We start from the raw sequence: 25,986 nt of genomic DNA, 5'->3' as shown, positions 1-25,986 counted from the left end.
TCAATTTTTAAGATCATCCAGGCTGATCTCTACTTATCTCGTAACTTAAGGCAGCATTGTCGTGGCAGGAGGTCTTATTTTAAACAAAATCTTCGGTATTTATTAGGCAGACACGAAATGGTGCCCTCCAAATCAGTTTGACTACTTAAAGCTGCATTCGTTGGATGATTTATTACTACGATACTTTGGGCAACCTTTTGTAATCTTTATTGACTTATTACTGTTAAATTATGTTATGTTTTGGACTCAATGATCCATCATAATCATATTAATGAGTTGTGTGATTGGTGTTTTTTTTTTAATAAATGTGCTACTCGCTTGAATTTCGTTAGAGATTACCTAAAATTACACGACTCCAGGCTAAGATATACCATAGAAGATACTCTACAGACAATTAATTATATGGACATGTTAGTGCAGAGTTCGTGCTACACTTTTTTGTTTAATTGGCTGATGGGTAAGTTTTGATGAGTAAATTTAGAGTTCCGCTACGATTAGCCTAGTTTGGACCACGCCGTATCTTTGAATTTATCATAATGAAGAGCTACAGAGCAGTGAAATTTTAATTAATGTGTAGCTGCGTTTGCACAACCAGTTTGCTGAAAAAAACATATAATAATAAAGATTGAGTCAAGCAACATTTTGATGAGTCAAGCAGTTGCCAAAAATTTAAATGTTCACGTTTAGAATCTTATATCTTTCACTTTTGAAAATGTTATTCCAAATTAACTCATCAATAATACAGCGTGCGCCAGAATTCGCGCCCCAGAGAAAAATGTCATGTAAGGTAAGATAGAGCTTGTTCCAAATCTGGTGGCGAACTGACGTTGTCAAAAATGACTGAATTTTGACATTAAACATATGTTTACTATTTAAAAAAATATTGTTCATAGGCGTCGTATGAAATAATATTTCAAAACCACTGTTATTCTCTAAAAAAATATATTAAGTAGGTACTCATACATAAGATGAAGAATGATGAACAAATTAATAAATTGTTATCGCATGAAAAATGATATTCCTAACAATCCTTGTCTTCAAAATTTTTAGAGAAAAAAAAGCACGCCCATGTATTTTTTATCGTACCCAAGTGGGCGCACTCCAAGTGTCTTTTCTGTCACTGTCAGGTCGCCACCAGATATGGAATAAGCTCTACCAGGAACATGGAAAAAATGTTAAAAAAATTCTATCTATAAAAATTTTGGAGTTATGAGAGTTTAAAATTTGTACTTCGACTATTTATTTCTGTTAGGAAAATGATTTTCCAAGTTTTTTTGCAACAGTCTATTAGAACGAGAAACAAAGAAGCTGCATCCTAAATTGTAACTCTGTTCAATGTTATTTGTGGCTTTTATTGGCAAAATTTTTGTACCTTTACTAAATAATTGTAAAAAACATATACAAGATCATCTGAATCATTAAATAGACATAAAAAAATGTCAAATGTCAAAAAATAAATGTCAAATTTTTTTGACAGATAAAATGTTTTAAACATTTTTTCCATGTTCCTGGTATCTTATCTTACTTAAATTTTTATCTGGGGCGCGAGTTCTGGCGCACCCTGTATTTGTGTAAAATATTTTGTCAAAATGTGGAGAAGCAACAAAAGTTTTTTTGCATTTTGAAGATATGAAACCCTATCGTATTTAATTAACTCCATAACTGTCTTTTAAAAAATGCACATAGAAGTACATATCGCATCCTAAACGCCTTAGTTTTTATCGACAAAATCAAGCTTGTTAATGGCAAGCACCATAGTCGAGTTAATTAATTGGCCCCAATTAGACGTTTTATATTGACTTGAATTTCCGTTTGATTTAAAATGTTTTGAAATTACCAAAAATCACATAGTGGATAGGCTAGTTAAATCAGTATCTCGAATTGATCTAGATTTTCTCAGCTGATGTGTATAAGCATAGTCTTTAGATTTCATTTGAGGTATGTTACCAAGTTACCACATCGGCACCCAAAATTAAAAGAATGCTTCCATTTAATTATCTGTTTAAAATTTTTGTTCCGATTCGATAGGGAGTAAAGATAAAACATTGTTCAAGGTGAGTTATTATTATAATTTAATTTCAGTACAGCCCTCGACGATAACAATCACCAATTAACTTCATTTGTATGATGGATAAAACGAACATTTGCATCCGGATAAGTCCGAAGACGAATCGAATCGGTTTTTTGCTTGTTTAAAGATGTCTATGTCAATACATTTGATTGCAATGTCGCTTTTGCTATAATGATAATAATTTTAATTGTAAAACGTTAAAAATGATAACTTGTTAAAAATAATCACGATCAGGTTGGGTCGGTATTACGTGGTTTCAGGACTGACCAGTTTTAAACCGCATCCGCAACTTCTTAGCAGTGTGGAGGCTTCTGAAGACGAAGATGGAACACGGTTCAATTTGTTTGGTTGAAAAAAGATGAAGGTTTAAATATCAGTGTCACCGGTTGTTGTCCTCTTTCGTTCACTGCAGTTGAATAAATTACTTGCTGTATTAACAGAACGCATTTATGTGTGACGTCTTGTTTGAATTGACTTTGCACAGACGATACAGACTTATACATAACTAAATGAGACAGTGCTGAATAATTTTCGGAATGACTCTGAAAATTTAAGGAAACTAACCGTTATATTTGAAATAACTTTATGTATAACAATAAATTGATTAGGTTGTTAAAAATAAAACGAGTAAACATTTTTTAAGTCTCCATATTCGCATTAAAAAACTCCATTTAGGTTGAGTTGTTATAATTTTTTGTGTTTAAATAAAATATAAAAAATGTACAATTTTAACAGATTTATGACAACGTCGGAAGTATAAAAAATAACATGATACAATAAATTGAAGTTAAAGAGAAATAGAACGAAACCGATACAATATGTTGGCGAAAGTGTGTGGAGAAATAACAAATTTATTAAAGCTTCCAGAAATTTTTTAGCGGTTATTGGCATAAAATATGAAATAAATCACATTTTAAATCAGTAGTTAGGTATATATCAAAACATTAGAGTCCTATTTTTCATTAATGTAGTAATGAAAAATCACTTTAGTTCCAAGGTGCATATTATTTTTTTTTCCAAAATTGTAAATTTAGACAAAATTTGTGCAAAATTATTTTTGAAGGTTAACTTGAGCAGTGACATTTCACAGTTGACAGTTTACTCCAGTGTTGTCAGAGATTTCGTTTTAATACATAGTACAGTTGCGGCCGTTGAAAACTAAGACACTTTGACAAATTCAAAATTTTGTTGTTGCAAAAAGCCTTTAAGCAGTTTCTAAAGTTTTTAAAATGTCATTCAAATAATACAAATCAGTGTCGTAGAGTACAAAACTTTACTTCAACACAATAAACTTTTAAATTTCGTAGATAGAAATAACTAATATTTTATTGCAACACTACTCGAATCTGAAAAATTAAAGTTGGCATTGTCATTCTTGATGAGAAACCTAATTTACACTTTACAAATTTTTAAAATAGTAGCAAATAGTATACCAAAATTTAATGTCTTAGTTTTCAAGAGCCACAACTGTACTATCTCGTCCACAAACCGCAAAATAACTAGCCACCATACAAAACCACCAAACTGGAAAAAAATTAAAAAAAAACAATACTTGTAATCAGATACGCGTTAGCAATAGGATTATGTTTTAAAACATGTCATTATGTCATTAAAACAATATTTTGACAACACTGTTCGCAACCAACAACACAAAACTCAAGAATAATGTCTTTTACTGCCAATTCTAGACTCTTTACTAACAACTTTATACAACTTTATACAACTTACTATTTCAGAGAAAAATATATTTCAGCTTTTTTTAAAACTCAGTATGCATAAAGTTTTTTGAAATAAAATAAATTCAATATAAACTGTAACAATAGATTTCTAATAATTATTTCAGTTGTTATAATTTTTGATATACTATTCACATACATACATGTACCTATGTATGTATGTTTAAATACATAGTAAATATTCAATTCAATGAATGTAGAAAATAACGAAAAAAAATGCTTTGGCGGCTTTGTTCAAACATTTTTATTCAATTTATCTATGTTCAGGCAAATTACAGCTTAACTAGGTTCACACATTTTTTCAAACTTATCGCTGGCGTTTAAATTAGATCTCATATCAAAGCAATGAAAAATACATCGTCAGGCGACTATAGTCTAGTGATTTATACAGATTCGAGTTACGTTAAAGCTATAATTTAACAGAGGTAGTTAATTGTTGGGACAAAATGTAATTAATCAAATATCGATGTTGATAGATTTTGATAGTTCGGCACCGAAGGGCATTGACGTTATGCGTATCCGGCGGACGACAGTTTTATAAACCATAATTAAAATGTTTTGTTGGGTGCTTTGTGTTGGTAGCGAGAAACTATTGTTTCGAGGCCTCAAACGAATGTCTGTGCGGCATATTTCATTTAATTATAGGTTTATAGGGGCATCAAAGCGCACAAATACTTAATAAACGTCTGTACGGCTGATGTCTTTTATTCAATGACTTTTCTTGTTGTACATTTAGCTTTTGCTACTGGCAATTGGTAAACTGCTTTAATTATGTGGGGCGACTGACAGGTGTCTTATTACATGAAGAGTTACCTATGAACGGATTATGCCATTAATTTACGATTCCCTGTTCCACCCACATTCTAGACCACTTCCATCAAACATCTGCATATTTCGAAATAATTTCAAACGGGCATTACAGTGGATATTTTCATTAGTAAATTCTGATTAAATACCTAGTTGAATGTTATCGAATTCCTTCACACTTATTAGCCAATTTTCGTTGGGCGAGCTTTTCTGCTCCAAAAAAATAAGCAGAGGAAATGTTTGCATAATTATGTGTATGAACAAACATTTGATTTGATACAATGTTTAGTCGTTTAACACCTCGGGACGGTAATTTATGAAAAATATTAAATTACAGTGTGCAGTCCACACAACATGTAATTTTTGTGTAACTTTTCAAATTTATGGTGCTGGATGTTATATTATGGCAAATTTAGCGGCGGGTTTACAGCAATTTATGTGCTTGCAGAACATTCTCTCATTTTTACTAAAATGTTGGAGAAACAGTGTAAGCAACAGACGAAATAATGCAATAAATGGCAAAAATACTTTCAAAACAAATATAGGAGAAAATAAGGTGCGATAGGAATTTTTGAAGCATCAAATATAAAGCAATGTATTATATGCAACCTGTTACGACAAACACTGAATTATGAAACGAAGTATGAAACAATTAGATTTAAATTATTCAAAATTATAAAACTTTAGCACACGTACCTACAGAGTTTCAGAATACAACATCTGTATTTTTTAGTTTTCGTATATCATTTTTTCAAGTCACAAAATTTCATGTATGGAATTTCCTGTTTTGAAAAAAACATCCTTTTATAAGAGAGATCAATTTGACTTCTACTGCTACAGGTATTAAAAGAAACTGCAAATGGTAGATTTTAAACTGTCGATACGTGATTACGTGTGCAAAAGTTACAAATAATATTTTCTGGGAAGGTACATCCTTTTATGTGATTGTGTAACCTTTTTCCGATCATTTTGAACACTTTGTAGGTATACTTCACCGATACATTATGTGTATGTATTAAGTAAGGTAATTACTAATTAATAATGACCCCAATACCACTACGAATACGAATGGTAAAGTTTTTGTTAAGGTTAAGGCTAATGGATTCTGAAGATAAAAACTTTGTGTTTACCATCCTTAAAAAGCTTACTCTTTAAAATTCTAAACAACTACAAGTTTTAATGATGATCATCTAAGATTTTTTTCGAACATATTTATTGATATTCTGAAAATATTATTGTAAAATTGTTTATGATCTGAAATGAAACGGATTTGAATAAAAGAGCATCTCTTCTCTTTTCATCGTCTATAAAACATTAAAAAATATTAGAAACAATTCCAAATGAACGAATAAAGGTCACTGTTTCTTGTGTGGTACTACATTACACATTATGCAAACAATTAATGTTATTGCAACTCGAGATAAAGTCAAGACTATTTAAATTATTGCATAGCAATTGGTATTTTCCGTATTGTTGCCATAGTTTTACAATAAACATACTAGGTAATAAAATAAAATTGCATAATTATTATTACTCACTTGTTTCTTGTACAACACTAAAGTCACTTTATACGCTGTGAGTTTTGCAATGGATGCGAGCAGACCATCTGTAAAAACAAAAAAATTCAATTTAATTATAATAACTAATAAATAAAAGAACTGTAGACATGTATTCTTCAAAACTGTTTTTAGTGGTTTAAAGAGCTGTTCACTTTTCAGGTTTAAAATTTTAATTTAGATATCTGTTGTAGTTTAAAATCTTTTTCTTTTTTTTTTAAAGCACAACAGAAGTAAAATGTATAATAGTCATAGCCATTGGTGAGCTAAAGATAAATACAGCAGATTTATAACAATTGCGTATACCAGGTGAATAAAAGGTATGGAACCAAGCGGTTTTTTTTCGTAAACTAAGCACTTTACGAAAAAAATAATTAGTGTAGCGTAAAGTACAACTCAAATGTGATCATTTATCAAGAATAACATTTTTCGAAATTTCTTTTAGTTTTCGAGTTCTGGAAAAAAAATTTTTTAAATGGCAACCCACCATGGTATTTTTTTTTAATTAAAGATTATGATCTAAAAATAACCTCTAATTAAATAAAATTGTTTTTTAGCCAGTACTTTTTTTAATCAATTGTTGAAGTTGCGTTCCGAGCTCATCCCGAAGATTTTCCGAACTTAACCGAAGTAGTTGTTTCATGCATTTCATCATGGGAGAGCGCTGATTTCTATGCAGGTGCTTTGGGGTGGTTTCGAATAGACTAAAAATGGAAGAAAATGATATGTTATTAGATTTTTTTATCCATCTGGAACCCCTCAAAGCACCTGCACAAAAAACAGGGCTCTCCAAAGACCAAAGTCATGAAACGACCCCCTCGTTCAAGTTCGGAAAATCTTCGTAATGGGCTCGGAACGGAACTTTAACAATTAAAAAAAATTATTAAAAAAAAAGTCCTGACTAAAAAATAATTCTGTTTAATTAGAGGTCATTTTTAGATCATAATCTTTAATTAAAAAAATTAACATGGTGGGTTGCCATTTAAAAAAAAAATCCAGAACTCGAAAACTAAAAATGTTATTCTTGATAAATGGTCACATTTTAATTGTACTTTACGCTACACTAATTATTTTTTTCGTAAAGTGTTTAGTTTACGAAAAAAACGCATGGTTCCATACTTTTTATTCACCTGGTATGTAAGTTTCACGACAAAAACAAATGGTTCCTGGCATTTGACACACTTTTGTCACAATAATAATTGTAAGCAAGTACAGGACTTCAAAACAATATTATATCACATGCCTTTAGTAATAGGTATAGAAGATCCGATCACAGTTTAATAGGTGTTATCAATCTTTTAAAGATATAGCAGCATAATTTCTTGAGCATTATCCACGATCAGCTAATTATAAAAATGTGGTGTCATTAATTAAAATTTGGTTTAATTAATTGGAACTTTATAATATGAATATGTTCACTATATGTTTGTAAAGTTGCAGTTAACAGTTAAGTGATATTTTCACTTATTAAGCAAAATTTGCTGATAGTTGCTTCAGGCGCTGGACCTGCCTGAAATTATCTTCACTGTGTCTAATTATTCCGCAAAGAACATGATGAACGGCAAGTAAAAAAAATAAAGCCGGTGAAAAAGTTACAATTAAATGCAGGATATGACCAAAGTAGCAGTCGTTCAACTGAGCAGTAAAAACATTTAATTGATGGCGTCCATTGGTATTCTCTTTTCCTGTTTTGACTGACTGTGTGTCAATTATATACTGCATTACTTAAGTGGTCATCCACTTACAAGTTACATTTTTATCTCGACCATTATTACGGTCTTTATACAATTAAATTTCCACTACTTGAAAATCTCTTTCTCGGTTTCATCGATGATGTGGATCATGACGTGAAGAAATTTCCTGCAGGAAAACCAGTTAAAAAGTGGACCTGTTCCGCTGCAGGCCCCCTAAAACTGTCCACCATCAAGTCGTGCGGATCTCCGATTTGTTGATGGAAATCAAGCTTGATTGTGGATAATTAAATTATTCTTTATCAGCACGCTCCTCGATGAAAACTCAAATTAGGTGTTCAGGTAATATTCATAAATGTGTACGAGTTTTTAACAAGGCTTGTTAAGGAAAAAAACAGCGAGTTTTAAAAAACGTAAAAATTCCTCCCACATTCATGCACAAATATTTAGTTGCTCCGAAACATCATTAAAATTTTATAAATTAATTAAAAACGTTTGATGTTATTAATTTAAAGTTTTATATTTTCCAGCTACTGGAATTTTGTAAGAAGGGAAAACTCATGCAAGCGATTCAATTTTCCTGCTTTTAAAAAACAGTTTAGTCAGTATTGCTTTTTAGATATTATCACCTAAAGGGAATAACCCTTGCCTCTGAAATTAAAAAATACGGATTTAATTATTCAAAGATCAAGAGATGGGAATTAAAAAGAAAGTGGATTGATGTGAAAAAAATTGGCACTTACAAAATTTTACACACAAAAAACCGTTCAATAGTAGGTAGTAGGAGAACTCATTTTGCAATAAAGTGATAAAAGGTTGTTAAATTTTTATTATAGGTACTTCTTACTCCGTTTAATGCAGTAAATAATAATCAATCTAGTAAGGCTACAGCTGAAAATTATGGTTCATAAAATCAGTCGTTGTTGTCATACACAATCTATTATGGGGGTATATTTATGAGATCAAGTGGCTCTTAAGTTGACCTATCATCTTATCAAATAAAATTTTTATTAAATACTAATTAAACAATGAATAAAGAGGTTAGGTTAGAATTGAAAAAATCCGGACTTTTATTAACACTTTTATTTCAATAAAATAATAAAAGTCAGGATTTCTTCAATTCTAACCTAACTTCTTTATTCATTAACTACCACGGACGATTAAAACCACATCTTGCCAAGATTAATTAAACACTCATGTGTCGTATTAGTGTTTTTTTAGGTAAATGATTGTATGTTTCAAACGAGAAGAAAATAACATTCAGAAATTTAATAAAACCGAGAACGCATCAATATCTATTGAATTTCACGTTCAGACGTAAATTCCGAATAACGTTCAGTAAGCATTTTGTGTTTTAATAATCTACTATGCAGGAATGATGGAATATTGAAGTGGTACGCCACTAGACAGACAATCAATACGTTTGCATGTTAGTAATAACAATAATTCAGCGGCTTGCGTTATTTAATCTGAACGTCTTATTTGAAGAGGCATTATTCATGATTTAAAATGTAAAACAGACGATGTGTTCGGCACTGATAATAGGCTGTGGCATAATCGCGAAGTAAATTTTTCATTGCAACCGATTCCGATTACTTTTCCCTTGAAAAAAAGTAGGAAAGGTGTGTTTTAGACAAGTGTGTTGTAAGCAATGACTTTTAAAAGAAATTAATGTGGGCCAATAACTTATTATAGGTCGTCATTCGGTGAACTGAACAGACTTTCATGACAAATAAATGAATTTTGTATTCATTATATTAAATTGATCGATGGATATTTTGAATGAATTATAATTAAAAGTAAATAGTGTGGAGGTTGATGTATTTACCCTTTCGGCGACTACTTTTTATAAAATTTCGATAATCTATAACGTAGACTAATTCGAAATTAATAATTTGTTTTTAACATTATGAAACTTTAATTGCTTGAAAAAGGTTTAAATATTTAAAAAATGCTTTTAACCTTTTCAAGTTTTCCCACCACCACAAAAAAATTAATAGATATGCTTAAAACCTTGACTTTAATTTTTTATCGTTTTGTTTTAACTTTTTGTACTAACAAATCAATTTGAGGGATAAAAGTGGTACCGACGTATTGATCATTTGCCATTACCTACAAGAATCAATTTTCATATGTCATGACTATTGAGTGTCATTATTAGTACCTACATAATTATGTATGCATTAAAATTTTGTGACCTGACAACGTAAAACTTTGCAAATTGCTTTTACTGTTATTAACTGGAAGGTTCCAGGTAAAGCTCACCTTTTTCAGAATATTCTAGCGGGCGTTGAAAAAGAAACCTTCCAGAAAAACACTAGGATATATAAACCCAGAGTAAAGAGGCGCTATCAGTCCAGATTAGTCTAGTGTTGAGATTAGGAACAAACTTCAGAAGTACCCCAGAGCGACCAGGCGATTATATTCGTGTTATTTCAATCATTTCGTTGTGTTTAAATAAATAAGTCAACTATATTCAAGGGCGTTTTACTAAGTCTCGAACCTACATTATTTCATAGACAGTGAAGTTGGTTACATTATTAATGAAATCAACGCATTATCTAACATTGAAAACCTTAACAGCAATTGCTAGAATTTGAAGAATTTAAATTTTTTCAAAAATGCTAGTGGTTTAGTTTAATGCCTAGAACCTAGAACTCATATTGCTTTATACTATACTTAATTGCCTATTAATAACATAATAAAACCGTTAATTAGTTACCACACGTTTACTACCAGAACTATTTTTATTGCTACTAATTTTGCTATAACAATAAATTTATTTTTAACAGTTAATTTGAAAATTACTTCTGTTAATTATATGTATACACCGGGTTTTCGTAGTAGCAACAACGAAAAAGTGAGAAAACAGTATTTATTTACATAATAAACAATCATTCTGATCTGTTGTGTGCTTAAAATACTGCGTTTCAAACAAAACTGAAACTTAATTTCGTTGCTAACCTTGTATTTCTTTGTAGTTTTAATTGCATCTGTAATCGTTCGTTCTCCAACAAACAGTCCTGGTTCAAGTCGATCTAGTTTGTATGAGATTCGATTTTATAAATGTAAGAAAGAGGAATAGCTTGCGATGGATGTGACAGTGTTCAGCGATTTCAGTTTCTTGGAAAACGAGAGGGAATATAATCTCGCTGGTGGGATTGAGAGCATTCACTTCAAGTGTTGACAGTCACAGATCGTGACGTCATTATAGGCGATCAATCTCCTGCTGATGCCTCTCTTCTGTCATTTGTAAAAACACTATACTTTGCGGCAACGCATAAGAAGTGATAACGTTCCCAAGACGATTTTTTTTCGGCGATGTCGATTAACCGCGGATTTCCTTGCCTGGCTGTCGAATTTACAGTCAGACTTTGCAGCTGTTAAATCGAAGCTTCCACCCTTATTTTTTAACTTGACAAATTATAGATTGGCGAAAACGAATTTCGAATGCCTGATTTACCATCAACTTTGAGAGAGTGAGAAAATTCCAGAGAAAGGTTGGAGCAGAGTTTTTCGATTTATTATACAAAAAGGTTTTATTGTAAGAAAATAATGTCTAAAAAAATCTTAAGTTTTAATAATTCTGAGAAAAAATATTTCGGAATGTTAAATACCAATTTTCTGCTTACCCGTTTTCAATTTTTTTATGTAATTATGTAATTAAATTTTTTTCATTTCACAGATTTATTTGAACCTATCAGAGTTTCATTAAAAAAGTAATATGCATTAATGGATAGTTAAATAAACATATTTTAAAATTTTAATAAAATATAAAAGATATTAATTTGTAACAAAAAGGCAATAGTCAATATTTACTGTTTGCCTGATAATATGCATTATAAAAAGCTGTAAAAGTGGCATGAGTAAAATGTAGTTTAAGGATGGAATAGTGTTGTAGGTACATATACAGGGTGTTCACGGATTGCGAGCAAATATTTTAATCACTAATAGAGCTCGTTAAGAAAACAACTTTTCTATTTCTAACTTTTGTCGGAAACACGTTATTTCTGAGTTAAAATTATACGATGTTTATGTTCATTCATAAAGCAAAAACTACGGAACGTAAACAGCGTAAAGACAAAAAAATTATCGATACATTAAGGTAGGTAGGTGTCAGTGTTTGTGTTAGTGGGTCAATACTTGTCATTATAAAAATTGCTCGAAATGTTGCCATTCGTTGGCAATGCATGCTTGAACCCTTCGGATTAGGGAAGCTTGTGTTCTCGCACACATCCCCGAGTGATTTGTAATTCATGCGGCTGCTTGCATCATACCATCGGTCAGCTCTTCGAGGGTATTAATTGGAACTGCATACAGTAATTGTTTCATGTGACTCCACAAAAAATCACACGGATTTAAATCTGGTGACCGGGGTGGCCATGCAACTGAACCTTGGCGACCACTCCATTTATAGGGAAAATGATTGGTCAATCCATTGGTGACGACTTTGGCATAATCTGGTGGAGCTCCATCTAGTTAATACCGCATGTCTCTCCGTGTCACACGTCCTCCACCAGATCGGCCAACAAGTTTGACAAAAAATCCAATTCAACGACGCCACTTCAACGATGAGGTAAAATGTGGGGTCCAATTAGGTGATTTCAGTGATCCCTGCCCAAACATTTATTAAAAATCGGTCTTGAAAGTGATGCCCATACACTAGCCATAATTACTTGATCTACAATTTGATTTCAAATCGATGTGCACAATTCACCCGAAAGCACATTAAGGACTGACTAAACTGACGCGTGTAACACCTGATATTTTTTTGTTCTTATCCCTTTTTTGTCCATAAAAAAACTTTTACGGTCAACATTAAATGCAAATTATTTTCATTGATATTTTTAATTACAACTAACAAGAACAAACACACTGAACGGCTCGTGAAAATCATGGGGAAAATATTGCATAAAAATTTTAGACACGGAATTTATTTGGCCTTCAAATTGCCTTCTCATAACAAATCATTTTAGTGGTTAAAATATTTGCTCGCAATCCGCGAATACCCTGTATAAATATACTTCTAAATATTTATTTGATAATTTAAATTTATTAAAACAGCTGCAGAGACATACTTTACTGATTAAAAAAGAGGATAATAAATTATCTTTGACTTACGTAGGATACGTGGGAGAATTACAGTTTTCTTGCTTTTTTGCATACAGAATCAACATAACTTGATGGCTATCGTAAATTTGAAAGAGATCGAGTTAAGAAAGACTCGACCTCCTTTAGGCAAACATTTCCGCATAACGGCCAATAGCATCTGATCCTGGTGTCGAAGAAATGCCCTCACGGCCTTGCACCAATATTTTTACATCCGCAAGTGAAGTGTGTGAATTGTTTATCTTTAATGTCAGTGTTAGTCGTTTTTGAATAGGTAGATATATTGGCGGATTACATTATAGAAATAGCCTGGAAGAACTTGCTTGACATACCTGTGTTGGACATTGAACTTTCACAGTGGCCACCGGAATCGGTCACCTATTTGCGCTCTGCTCTACTGGTTTTATCACAATACACCTTGCCAGACGTGCCAAGAACTCCGTAAAGACGGCACTTGACAGCGTCAAATCGCGTCAAGGCAGCAGCATCCAGGGTCAATAAAATCCTGTTTCCACAAAATTCTTTCACAATCTTACCCTCTATTTATTATTTATCAAGCGGTTTACATACGCAAATGGCTTTCTTTAAACCAATCACTCCCACGAAATTGTTTTCAAGTCAACCTCAAAGGAATAGGCTGCTGAAATAAATTTAAATTGGAAACAGAACAGAACAGTATTTTTCAAGACTGTTATGTTGACAACGAACATGAAATAAGTTTCTTGATTGGAGACGTTTCTTTAAATAAGAGGGGCTGCAGTGCCACGGATGGCTGAGATGCTGAAGCACCTTATTCATCATTTCGGTTCAATGCGTTTGGGTGAACCAAAACTGAAAACCAATAGCTTCCTCACACTTTTCTAACATTTAACAAATGTTAATAGTCAGATAAGGAATAGTCCAATGGATGTTTGGAGGCTATTTAAATTAAAAGTATATTTGAAAGTAACACAAAAAAAACGTTTTAGAACATATACAACAAGGTGTTTCAAAACTCGCGTCTCAGAAACAAATTCCAAGTAATATAAGATACCAGGAAGATGGAAAAAATATTTGAAAAATTAATGACTAACTGATTTTTATTTTTTTTTTTAATTTAGCCGGAACAACCTGTATAGTGTACATGTTTTTTCATAACTATTCAAAAAAGGTCCAAAAACAATCCCAATAAAAGCCACAAATAAGGATAAACATAGTTAAAATTTAGGATACTGCTTCTTTGTTTTCTCTTCCAATAGCCTGCAGCAAAAAACATGTAAAATTTGTCTCTCTACAGAAATAAATAGAGTCAAAGTGCAAAATTTAAACCCTTATAATTTCGAATTTTTTATAGATAGAATTTTTTAACATTTTAGTTGCTGATATCGTATTTTTATAAGGTGCGCGAGTTCTGAAACATCCTGTATACGTGTAAAACAAATTTAAAAATAATGTGTTTATGTAAATGTAAGGGTGTATGTAAGTTCCCATCTTTCGAATAAAAATCTTACTAGGATGTTTGAGTCTGAGATGAAAACATTAAAACGATCTAAAGAAGGTCTAGCAAAATCGAAAAAAAAAGAGTAGACTGAACTAAATTTTAAATTGTTTTTTGTCACCAAGTTGAATACCTGAGGATTTTTCACTTGGCCCAATATTGGTCTGCCTTAAAAAGTAGGTAAAATTTTACCTTGGCAAGTTTTACTTGATGAAAGAAATCGAAGATTTAAGAACACTTGTTGCCTTTATGTTTTTCTTTTGTGCCTTCTAATAATATTTTTTCATATAGGTCACTATGCGTACATTTTCATTTTACTTAAATTCAAATAACAATTGCTAACATTTCATAAACTGTAGAGCTTAACATTCATTAAAAAAAGTTTTTAATTTTGCATTCAAAGCTTAAAGCTGTTGATATTTGGTGTATCTCACAATCGTTTTTAAAGATTAGTATAAATATTAGCCTTAGAAGTCTTAAGACCTAATTGAGAGTTACAAATTTGACGTTATAGCTTGCACTAAATTCTTTCGTTTGTTTGGTTGCTTTTTTAAGTTTAGTAGTCCTTATAGTTGCAGGTGACAGTGGAAGAAAATATCTTTTCATGAGAATGTCGGTAAATTTTCTTTGGTAGACGTGCAAAAAGTGGTGAATCCTAATGAATCACCAAACAAAACGTAAACCACTGATCGGCGTGTTTTTAGCACTAATTGCGAATTTCATGGCGCTTTTACTTCTTTATCCTCTAATGAAATGTGAAATAAAGAGACCGACTTGTGGAAAAAAGGGGCGAAATTATGAATGAATCGCGCAAAAACATCGGTTTTTGGAATCCGTTCATTAGCGTAAACACAAAATGTCTCCATAAATATCCGTATATTCCAGTTCGGGCTTTATTTAACACAAACTATATAACTCTGAGTGCGCTGGCACAGTTTCTTATGGCGTCATTTATTATTCAAGCGGCGTCGAGATGCCTTTTTTAGGCAAAGCACTGATTTGTCAATTCAGACGACTAAAAACTGGTCCTCTTTTATCGCATACTTTTCAAAATTTACACTGTTTTGTTGTTGGAGCTGGTATTTTATCTGGTCAGATAAATCTGCGTCCAAAACTGTCCTATATAACCGTGATACCGTTTTGTGTCAGTACGTGAATGACAAGTGTAGAGCTTTCTGTTTTGATTGAGACATTTTTACAGTTTACAGTATGTCGGTCCGTTTGTTAATTCAGAATTTCCGTTATTATTTGTCTGATTAAGTGCACCAGACTATTATGAATTCAATTTGCATAAACATCGCACGTCAATTTACATAAAAATGTGGCTTTCAAACCTTGGCAAATATGATGAAATTTAATCTGAAATGTTTTGTGCAATCGATTCACGGAAATATTTTAGAATTAAAGAACCGACTGCATTTTTCAAAGATATTTTATATCGATAAACATTTTTTATTGGGTCTAAAATACACAAGGACACATCTAATGAGTTCAGCGCCATTCCCTCCAATTAAATGTTTTCTTTTTAATAATAAAGCTATAGTTAGCAAATATTTTGAATATAGAGATTGGTTAAATTAAATAGACAATAAATCAGAGACTGCGGAAATGGATAAATTTTAAAACTAGTTTTTGAAGGTCGGCTACAACATTTTTTCGTAACGTCATCAGATTACTCTGAATGTGATAGAACTTTTTCTGTGTCTAATAAAAATTAACTCGTTATAAAGTAATATTTTTCTTAATCTTGAAACATATTTTAGACTTTTCATTATCCTGCCGAATCGAATCTCGGCGGCTTGACTGGCACTTATTGCATCTAACCCAAAAAATTCCTATACAATTTAATAGCAACAATAAAATAGCCGATAAAATCTGGGTGAACTAAATTAAGCCTTTACACTTTATTGGTTTCTAATCGACATTAAAATTTATCAAAAATTCTGTGGATGGTAGAAAGCATCGGAGATAATATTAATGAGAAAGGTTGTCATGACCACTTTCTAAGTGAACACTTAAAGTTTTTCTGTTTAATTGATCATCACCTTAGTTAATTTTAAATTGATAACGACTTAGTTTATAGTTTATACTAAGAAAAAATACTTGATTGATACTTTTACAATTTATTGAGAGGAAGTAAATTATTCAAGAAGACCGAGAACCCATTTAGATAAGGAAATTAGTTTGTTAAATACATCGACTTTATGTAAGGGTAACTGCAATCATTTACTTCGTAGGTGTATAATCAAAGCTCCGTTTGTTAACTATTTCAACATGTAATTAAGCAAGTTGGTAACTCGACTCTGTTTTACATTAAATATGGTGGATCTCTAACAAAGTTTTTTAAATAAGTGATGAAAACTTTGAAGATCAAATGTTTCATAGAACCTATGTGTAAAAATAAAGCAGAACATTAAAATATTTAACCGAACATTTAGCATTCCATTTTACTTATTTATTCAACAACAATTTAACAAAGAAGTGGGATATATGCATATTGTAGTAGTTTACCAAATCAGTGATATCTAAAGAAACATTTTAATGATTTCCTGATTGCCAAAATTAATGTCGTTTTTTATTTATATTTAGCTAAAAATTGTACACCTGGTTGATACTGTTATTAAAAAACCTGCTCTTTCCTTTTACGTTTTGCCACACGCCATTTCATATATCAAGTATGTTACGTGGGAGAATGCATATGGGGGTCAAAAATACCACTTCTATGCAAAACGTAGAAAGACAAAGTAAATCATTTTTAAGTAATTTATTTTTTGTTTGTGACGATTTTTTTACCTACAAAGCAATGCACATCAAAAGTTCCTCGTTGAAAATTAAAAATTTTACTAAAAAATGTATATCACATTACCGCTCTCATTATCGTGTTTGTGTTAAAATGGGTAAGTGTCCTAAAATTTGTATTTTTTTTATTTGAACTATAGCAGATAGAAACTTGAAAAAAATAACATTTTACTAAGAAACTGATTTAGATTTTAAAGGGACAAATTAGAAACTGTTAATAATTTAACTACTCAGACGACAGTTGTTTCTATGAGCAACACAAGACCAATTTCTTTGGATATGTCGTAGAAAATAAACAACATTTAGTAACTGGCTGCCTGTTTAAATTCCGACCTGTAAGTGTCAGTCGGAACGTCCCAGCAACATCATTTTAAATCACTCATCGCGACAAAAAATTGGAAGATTAATCCTTCAGGAGAGATGGAAAAATTCGATGCTATCGTAACTCAGTTGGCTACCTGTGTGGGAGTTAATACACTTGAAAAATGTTGTCGTAATTTAACGAATTTAAAACATTCTGTTTACTTATATTTACGCAATGTCCATTAAAACGGCCCCACGAAAGATATATGATTTTAAAGCGTTTAATCGCTTGATATATTATGTGCCAACAGTTTCACCAAGCTAGTGATTTATAGTGAATTTTTGACCTGACTCACATCACATGAGGTGACGTGATTTAAAACCAGAAAGAAGTAATATATCGACTTTTATGGAACCGCCACTATTATATTTTCTGCAAAAAATTAAAATTGCGATGCGGCAAAAGTTTCGAAAAATTATCGTCGTTAATCACACAATGTGTTGAACTCCTACCATAAAGCGAACCTTGCGATTTCGAACAATAAGTTATAAATTGTTAAAACTTGCTCCGTTAATTAAACTGAAATTGTGAATATTTCCTCAGATTCCTCATGCTTTAGTAATGGCAAGCGAGCACGCAACTCAACTAATAATAATTTGGCTTGGATATGATTTTAAGGATCGACTAGGGGCAATATCGGCATGGCTATGCTATGCTCATCAAGCCATATATTTAACAAAAGTTAGTCTGTGAACCCGTATCATTATCGTTACCGTTGGTATTTGATTATTTATTATAACGTTGTTCCGATATTCTTTTTCTGTTGTTCCATTGTATTATAAACTTATTACGCCGATGCGCACTAAATTATTCATTTATTTCGTGCTCCACTTTATACCTATAATTCAATATTTATGATTTGTTTTTACCACAGTACAAATTTTAGTTATCTTTAATTTTTTTTTTTTTTTTTTAAATATCTTTAAATATTGACAAATTTTTTGACATTTGACATTTTTTTATGTCTATTTAATGATACTGATGATTGTGTATATGCTTTTCTATAATTATTTAGTAAAGGTACAACAATTTTGCCAATAAAAGCCACAAATAACATTAAATTCCTCTTCTAATAGCTTGTAGTAATAAAACTTGGAAAATTATTTTTCCAACAGAAATAAATAGAGTCAAAATGCAAAATTTAAACTCTCATAACTTCGAACTTTTTATAGATAAAATTTTTTTAACATTTTTTCCCTGTTAAATGCTATGGCATTTTTCACTGGGGCGCGAGTTCTGACGCACCCTGTATACATAGACAATTAAAATATTGGAAAACTTCAACAGATTGAAGAAAAAAACATTTTATACAAATAAAAGTATGCAATAACAGTGAGCGTGGAATTTATACGAGTGGAAAAACAGTTTCAAGCGAGTTATATACCATATTTTTTCCTTGACCATGTTTGCGTACAGGGAACGCGTTTTGTCTGACAAATAAGGTTTTGCCTGTAATAACTTGAAAGTAGAGTTGTTACCTTGCCCACGGATTGCCCTGTGCAAAATGAATCTTGTAGAATCTGACCGGTTATAAAATAGTAGAATCTAAAAAATACTAAATAAGAATATTAACTTTTTAATTCGATAGTAGAGTAAGGTAAATACAAATTAATATTGTAGCAAATCATGATAGTATTAAAAACAAATTTCATAAGACCAGTTTTAAAGTACGAATTTAAGTTTAAAAAACGAGTAGCGTAGCCACAAGTTATTTTAAAGAATGGATGCTTTAAGATCTTATGAAACGAGTTCTTTATACTATTTTTTGTAATTTGCCGTTTTTAAACAAAAAAAATTACTTTAATCGATTTAGGGATTGTTTGTGACGTTTAGAAAATCTAAATAAAGGCAAATTATAAAAAGAAGTGTTATGAAATCCAAAAGATAAAATTTATTCAAGTGACTGATCTGATGCACTGTTAAAATGACAATATGTTGATAAACTTTAATAATGTATTACTTTACATTTAGTAACTTTTGAATTATTATATTGAGAAAAAATCTTGACATCAAATTTCAAAAAACAATATCTCCCACTCACTAACCTAAATAGTTATTTTTGATACAAGTACCTAAAATACAGTTGTTAAGGATAAATCGTTGCTGTTTCCAGACGAGGCAAAGCCGAGTCTGGAATAATAGATGAGTCCGCAAAAACGTTTTAGGTACGTGTTAAAATTACATTTTTTTGTTAAAACTCCCAAAAACACCTTTACCCCTCTTATTATTTATGATTAATGTGGTCAAATTTTTTTGAATATAGTGAGCTTCAATAATTTTAAAATCACCATCACCATCACCATAAAAACTGTATGTTAGATATAATATGCATGGTATAGACTATTTTTTTTGCTAAACTAAGCATCTCCATTAATTTCTTAAAAAAAAACATTTCATTTTGTATATGAAATCAATTTGTATTAAACGCGTAACAACTTAACATAAAGTAAGATTTTTAAAATACTGGCAATATAAAATATTTTCCTTTCAACTCTGTATAAATGTGATTTTCTGTTCCATTATCCTTTGTATTATGTAATCTCGGAAAAAGCAAATTGCAATAATGTTCTGTGAAGAAATGAATCGGCAAGTCTTTTCACATAAGCTAGAAATGAGTCTAAAATCAGTTGCTCAATTTTGCAAATTATGAAGATTGTAAGTCTACGCAAATGTTACACGTCATGTCATACGCATATGAAAGGGTAGAAGAAGAAGTAGGCGTACCTAATAATACTCCTACGTAGTTTAGTATCTACGAGTAGATTAATAAATAACATGTGACTACAATACACTCAATGCTCTCAAAACAACAGCCGATACCTAACTCTTGAACAAAAGAAGAAGAATAATGTAATTTTTAGCTTTGTCAAAAAAAGTCAGAATTATTCATGCATTTATGTAGATCCTAGCACTTCCAATTAAGGTCAAAATGAAATTTACAACACAAACTTACAATTGGATGCAACACTACAAATCCCTCTATATTCCCGTTTAGCAGTTTTAATTTCAATGCACCTATAAACTACGTGCTAACAAAGCCTAAACCCAAAAAGGAATAACATGAAAAAGTTCAAATTTTACAAAAAGCGTAAGAAGCAAATATCTGTCATATTACATGGATTACCATTATGCTTTTTATATTCGATGTAGTTTGCTAAAATGAAAGATATATAATGAGTGTTTATTTAAATTTGACGTCATAATTGGCGGTAATATGAGTGCGTTGTGAACAAACCACAATAATAACTTTCAAAACAATGGTTCGTTCATAATCAAATTTTCATGAATAGTTTTTTTTGACGCCAAGTTTAAAAAAAACACCCATTACTTTAACCGAAGTAAAACGATAATTGCAGTTTTGAATTTAAAAATTACTTTTAAATAAAAAATAACAATTTATTACTTCTAAACACAATTTGCCAACTCATATAGATGTCTAGCGAGATAATGGTGCAATAACCTGCACATGTTTTGTTAGTTTCAAGTTCGGAAAACGATTCGGTCGCGACAAAATTTCTGTTTGTTCTTGTTGCATGGGGTTATACATAGTTGAACTTGTTACCAGATACATATTGTGATGCTACTACGAGTAGTTATTAGATCTTTTTCGTAAAAACCCAGCAATAAAACTGTACTTGTTCATTAATATAAGCTTCTAATTTGGAAAAATAAAAATAATGCTTCTGATTTTAGGTGAAAAGTGTTTACCTATAGATAGTGATGATAAAAATTGAGCTGTTGTAAGTTATTAGAATAAAATTAAATCTAAAAATAAGTCAGATGCTTTTGCATTATAATTCTTCTTTACTTGTATCTTGAATGTGTGCATTATTAAACTGTTTACCACCACAGACTGTAAGGCCAGTTGCCATAACAACTGATGTGTTTGCTGCTGCCTCTTGAGTCTGGCTAGCTCACGAACTTGTAATGATAAATTGTAGCTTAGTGACGACTCGGCAAAACCATGTTAGTTGATTGTTTGCATAGAAGTTTTTTGTCCTAATTTCATCAGTTGCAAAATGAAATTTACTCTTTCAAGGCAGTTATTGAGAGTGATCTTAAATTTATTCATCACCCTAGGAGAAAATTTTCAATCTCAATATGGTGGAAAATGTTTTCACTATATCTGCATGTTAAAAAGCCAGATCCATGTATGTAGAACACTTCATAAGAAAATGAACTGCATGGGTATATTGATGTACAAATTTTAAGTTGTATTGTGTTTTTATGAATCACAGTTCTGTTTTAAGTGATTATCAACAAAAATATAAAAAAAATATTTTTCTAATTTCTAATTCTAACTAACTGTTTATTTTTAATGAGAATAATAAGAAATAGAAGTTTGAAAGTACAGAACAGAAAACTTTTTATTAAACATACTATTAGACTATACGCAAAGTTTCAATTTAAGTTTTTACATTTTTTTACCTATAACATAATAACTTGTCCTTTAGCCTAAATGTAGAACTATTATACGTATTGATTTTGTACAATTGACTTTTTAACGACATATAAAGATTATTGGTACATTAATTTGTGAATCACGATATTTATTTCGAGAAATAGAAAGGTTTCTAAATAAACAATGTGCTATAAATATGACAAAGTCTATTTAAGTTTATTCCACTTTCTGTCGTCAATTCGCTGCGACGACTCTGCTAACCAAATGATTGATGAGACTCTTTTGTTTTCTTTTAAATATCAGCTCCCGGTCTCCCTCAAAACTGCGGGTAAAGTTCAAGAAGTACTCTAATTAAGCATTTTTCATTTCACCTATTTAGCGACGACAAAAAACTGGAGTAAAGTGACTGTACATTTTTATTTTTATTTATTTAAAATATATTTTCTTTGTGATTAAGTTCCGAATGATTTGATTATAGAATGAAAAAAGCGGTGCTTTTTTGAAAGTCATATATCAATTCGATTTAATCTCACTCCCAAATTGGTTTCTGAGAATATTAAATTAAAATTAAAACAGATTAAATTTGTTACATATAAATAAGACGCATGACATGTTCATTTTACGAAAAATTGTGCCGGTATGAGCGAGTAAAATCGCTTATTTTACAACTTCGTATTATTTTTCGATTTGAGAAACAATCCATTTGGAAAACATAGAAAACAATTTTAGCAAGTGCGATAAATCAAAATCGCACTTGTATTTTATGTGAAAACTTCACATCTTTTCGACACCTGTCAGAGAGATATCCATCTATCACCGACATACGTTTCGAACCGTCAATGCATACCAAATGCCTGTACAGCCGATCGCGCTAAAAGCTTTTCCTTTATTTGGACAGATTCGATTTTCATGTCCACATATTATTACAGCACATATACACAATACAAACATGTTTTGTAGGTGCCCCCATAAAAATTGTCGATATCTCAAATATCTGTTATCGGAAACTATCAAAGCGTGAATGAAAAATTTGATCTTGATTAGCTCCAACTTTAAAAATTATTAATCGCTGATAGAATTAAATTATGCGGCGCCATGATCGAATTGATCTGATAAACTACACTCACGACTAGTTTGTTATCACAGAATACAATCGTAGAAACAAAGAAAAAGGTGCAATAGACAGTAGCACACTTCACCTTGGGTGCTACTTTTACGAAGATTAAAATGTAATAAAAAATAATGAAAACACTAAAAATTAAATTAGCTTCTTTGGAAGATTATATCATCAGTATTTACGAATACAAGGTACCGTAAAAATGTCACGATGTGCACTTTAATAGAAAACAAAAAATTCTAAACGGAATAACTGAACTTATAATGTTAGCTACAGTAAGAGTCCTTAGCTTCTATTACGCCATATAAAATTTGCTCTATTTTACTGAGATCAAGTCTGCAAAGCAGGTAATAAGTTCTCGTCTTAAGCTTTTCCTGAAATTGCATAGCACTGCATAAGGAAAATCCTCGTTCGTAAACTGAAACTACCTTGCTACATACCAAAATTTTCGTAGATTAGGAGTTTACAGTTTGTAGTTTTAAATCTAATGAATAAAAAAATGTTTACGAAATGTTAACGAAAATTACAATATTTAATGTTAAAGTTGACAAAAAAGAATAATTTACCAGATGGTTTTCCTCCAACAAATTGTTGCTTAGGGTCACATGTGAGGGTTAAGAGCGATAATAACAGACGGCACGAAAGGAAAGTTGCAATCGGCGTTCTATTTTCTATATATGGAAGCTTTCAACATAAACACAGCTTTGTTAACAAAATTGCAACTAATTTCTGAAATTTGCATGCCTTGGATAAAGATTTGTTCTGGCAACCTGGTGATTTATGTTCCAATGTCAAGGATATTTGAAATTCAAAAAGATACAATTAATTTGAAAAATATTTATTCAAAGTCAAACTGAACTGGTGATTAGGAAGCAATCGAGTTTTCTTTATTTTATAGAAGAGAAACACTTATTACATTAACTTTAAATTTATATTTTTTCTTTGAATTGTCGAAACAATTAAAACTCTTATCATGCAGTTCATTATTTTTCAATTTATTAATTTTACAACAAAATCAAGTTTCAATCAACTTTGTGTTACACCACAAAAAAATTAACACGTGATTCAAGTATTTTTAAACTTAGAACACTAGTTTTGTTAATTAGTGTTGTATAGTGTCATAATCATGACACAAATTGCTGAATTTGTGTTATATCTTCAAAAAACCGTTATATGGATATAATTTTTTTTGTTGGCGCCATCTTACGCAACGGTTAAAGGCAAACAGGTCCCGGAGAATTTTATATTCTAGAAAGGAGGCTGTTGAACGCGAATTAAACCTTTATTTTCTCTATAATAATTTCTTCTTTATCCTTTAAAGGAAAAAGCAACTTTATGATGTTGTTTTTGTAATAGAATGGCACAATTCAAAATTTCATCACTAATAAGGTTGAAAATGCAAATACATGTGTTGAGAAAGCCAATTTCATCTTATTCACTTTCATTTTACCTCCCACGTTTTTCGCGTATCCAAAGTCAATTATGATGTATTTCAAGCTGAAGACGATAATTTACTTGAAGGTAAAATGAGTGGTTAATTATTCGCAGCAATAATTTGCAAAAAATAAAGCCCATTCCAGTTGAAAGCATTTCTTTTACCCCTTTTACTGTTTATTAAATAGATAACTTGGGGCTGAAATGAAAACAGAATATCTTTATTCATGACCGCAATAATAATTATTTAAATGAAATTAACGAAAGTCCGTTTATGCAAATTAAACAAAAAGATAGATTTGCAAAAAGCAAGTGAAAGCCTTAAATGTTTCATTGATTAACAACAGTGAAAATATTCTAAGGATTAAACGAACATCTTTCTTGTTTTTTTTAATTAATTCTGACTAATGAACCTTTATGTTTAGCGTCTAATTAAGTTTGACTAATGATTTTTTTCGTATAGACATTTGTTTCAATTACCGACTTCCTAACCCAAAACATTTTATTTCGTAAGGTTCAAACTTTGATAATTAATTAACTGTAATATTAAACTTCCCAAACTCAAAGAAATTCATAATAGCTTAAACAAAAGAAGTTTCAAAATACATATCTCTTCAGGGATTTTAGACTTCAACGTCACACTGATTTAAATTACCTCAACGTTATCTTCGTTACTTTGTATCTGTCTTCACTGATTTGTTATTTAAAATATGCTGCTATGAATGTAAAAGCAAACGAAAAAATATCGGAAACATTAGATTGTAAAGTGTAAATTATGGAAGTGTTGTCGATGTTCAGTTTTTATGATAAATGGAACAATTTAAATAAATAAGTAGTTAAATAGATGAGTATCGTGTCATTGTGTTTGAAAACAGGTAGGTGTTAAAAACTACCGCCGCTCGTAGTTAGTTAGTGGTCAATATTTCAAAGTTTTTAAGTGATGTAAAAATAGGTGGAAACTGTTAGGGCAAACGAAACTTGTTTTCAAATCCATAATCAATCGGTTCCATCATTTTTTTTACTTCACATGTAGATGAGAGAAACATTAAAAACTCTATCTATTGTTTTTAATACACTTGTTTACGAGAACTGGTTTCCTGAAACAGAAAAATCCCAGCAGTTTCCGTGTGCTAATAGCAAGCGAACAGTACTTTAAACTCAGACTCTCCTATAATCAGATCACTCTAATAATAGAGCTGGTCTACTTTCATTGATACAAAGAATAATAAATAAATTAGCTTATCCAATGCAATTCTTGCATTTGGTTGATCTATTGACGGACACATTGTTTGACTATATTAACCTTTTCTTATATGTAATTAATGTCACTGTTACCTCTACAGCTTATTAATTTATTATCTCATAGATTTTGTTAGTACTTTATTGAAGTCTTTCAAAAAGTGGTTGTAATTTGCATGTATCA

At 31.0% G+C, this 25,986-nt stretch overlaps 1 protein-coding gene across 1 annotated transcript in view; it reads right to left on the bottom strand.

Annotated features, from left to right (window-relative positions):
• LOC123014292 (irregular chiasm C-roughest protein-like) overlaps positions 1-25,986 on the bottom strand; it is a 224,724-nt gene that overhangs the window by 90,400 nt on the left and 108,338 nt on the right. The window contains exon 4 of the mRNA XM_044413333.1: positions 6,153-6,220. The gene's annotated coding sequence lies outside the window, so the exon portion shown is untranslated. The remainder of the gene's footprint in view (positions 1-6,152; positions 6,221-25,986) is intronic.

This window comes from Tribolium madens, unplaced genomic scaffold (genome assembly GCF_015345945.1).
Source record: "Tribolium madens isolate multiple individuals breed KSU strain unplaced genomic scaffold, Tmad_KSU_1.1 Scaffold_97;HRSCAF=244;Tcas5.2_LG3a, whole genome shotgun sequence".
Taxonomy (NCBI): domain Eukaryota; kingdom Metazoa; phylum Arthropoda; class Insecta; order Coleoptera; family Tenebrionidae; genus Tribolium; species Tribolium madens.
The sequence above is the reverse complement of the archived record's forward strand: the minus strand, read 5'-3'. Positions and strand labels throughout refer to the sequence as shown.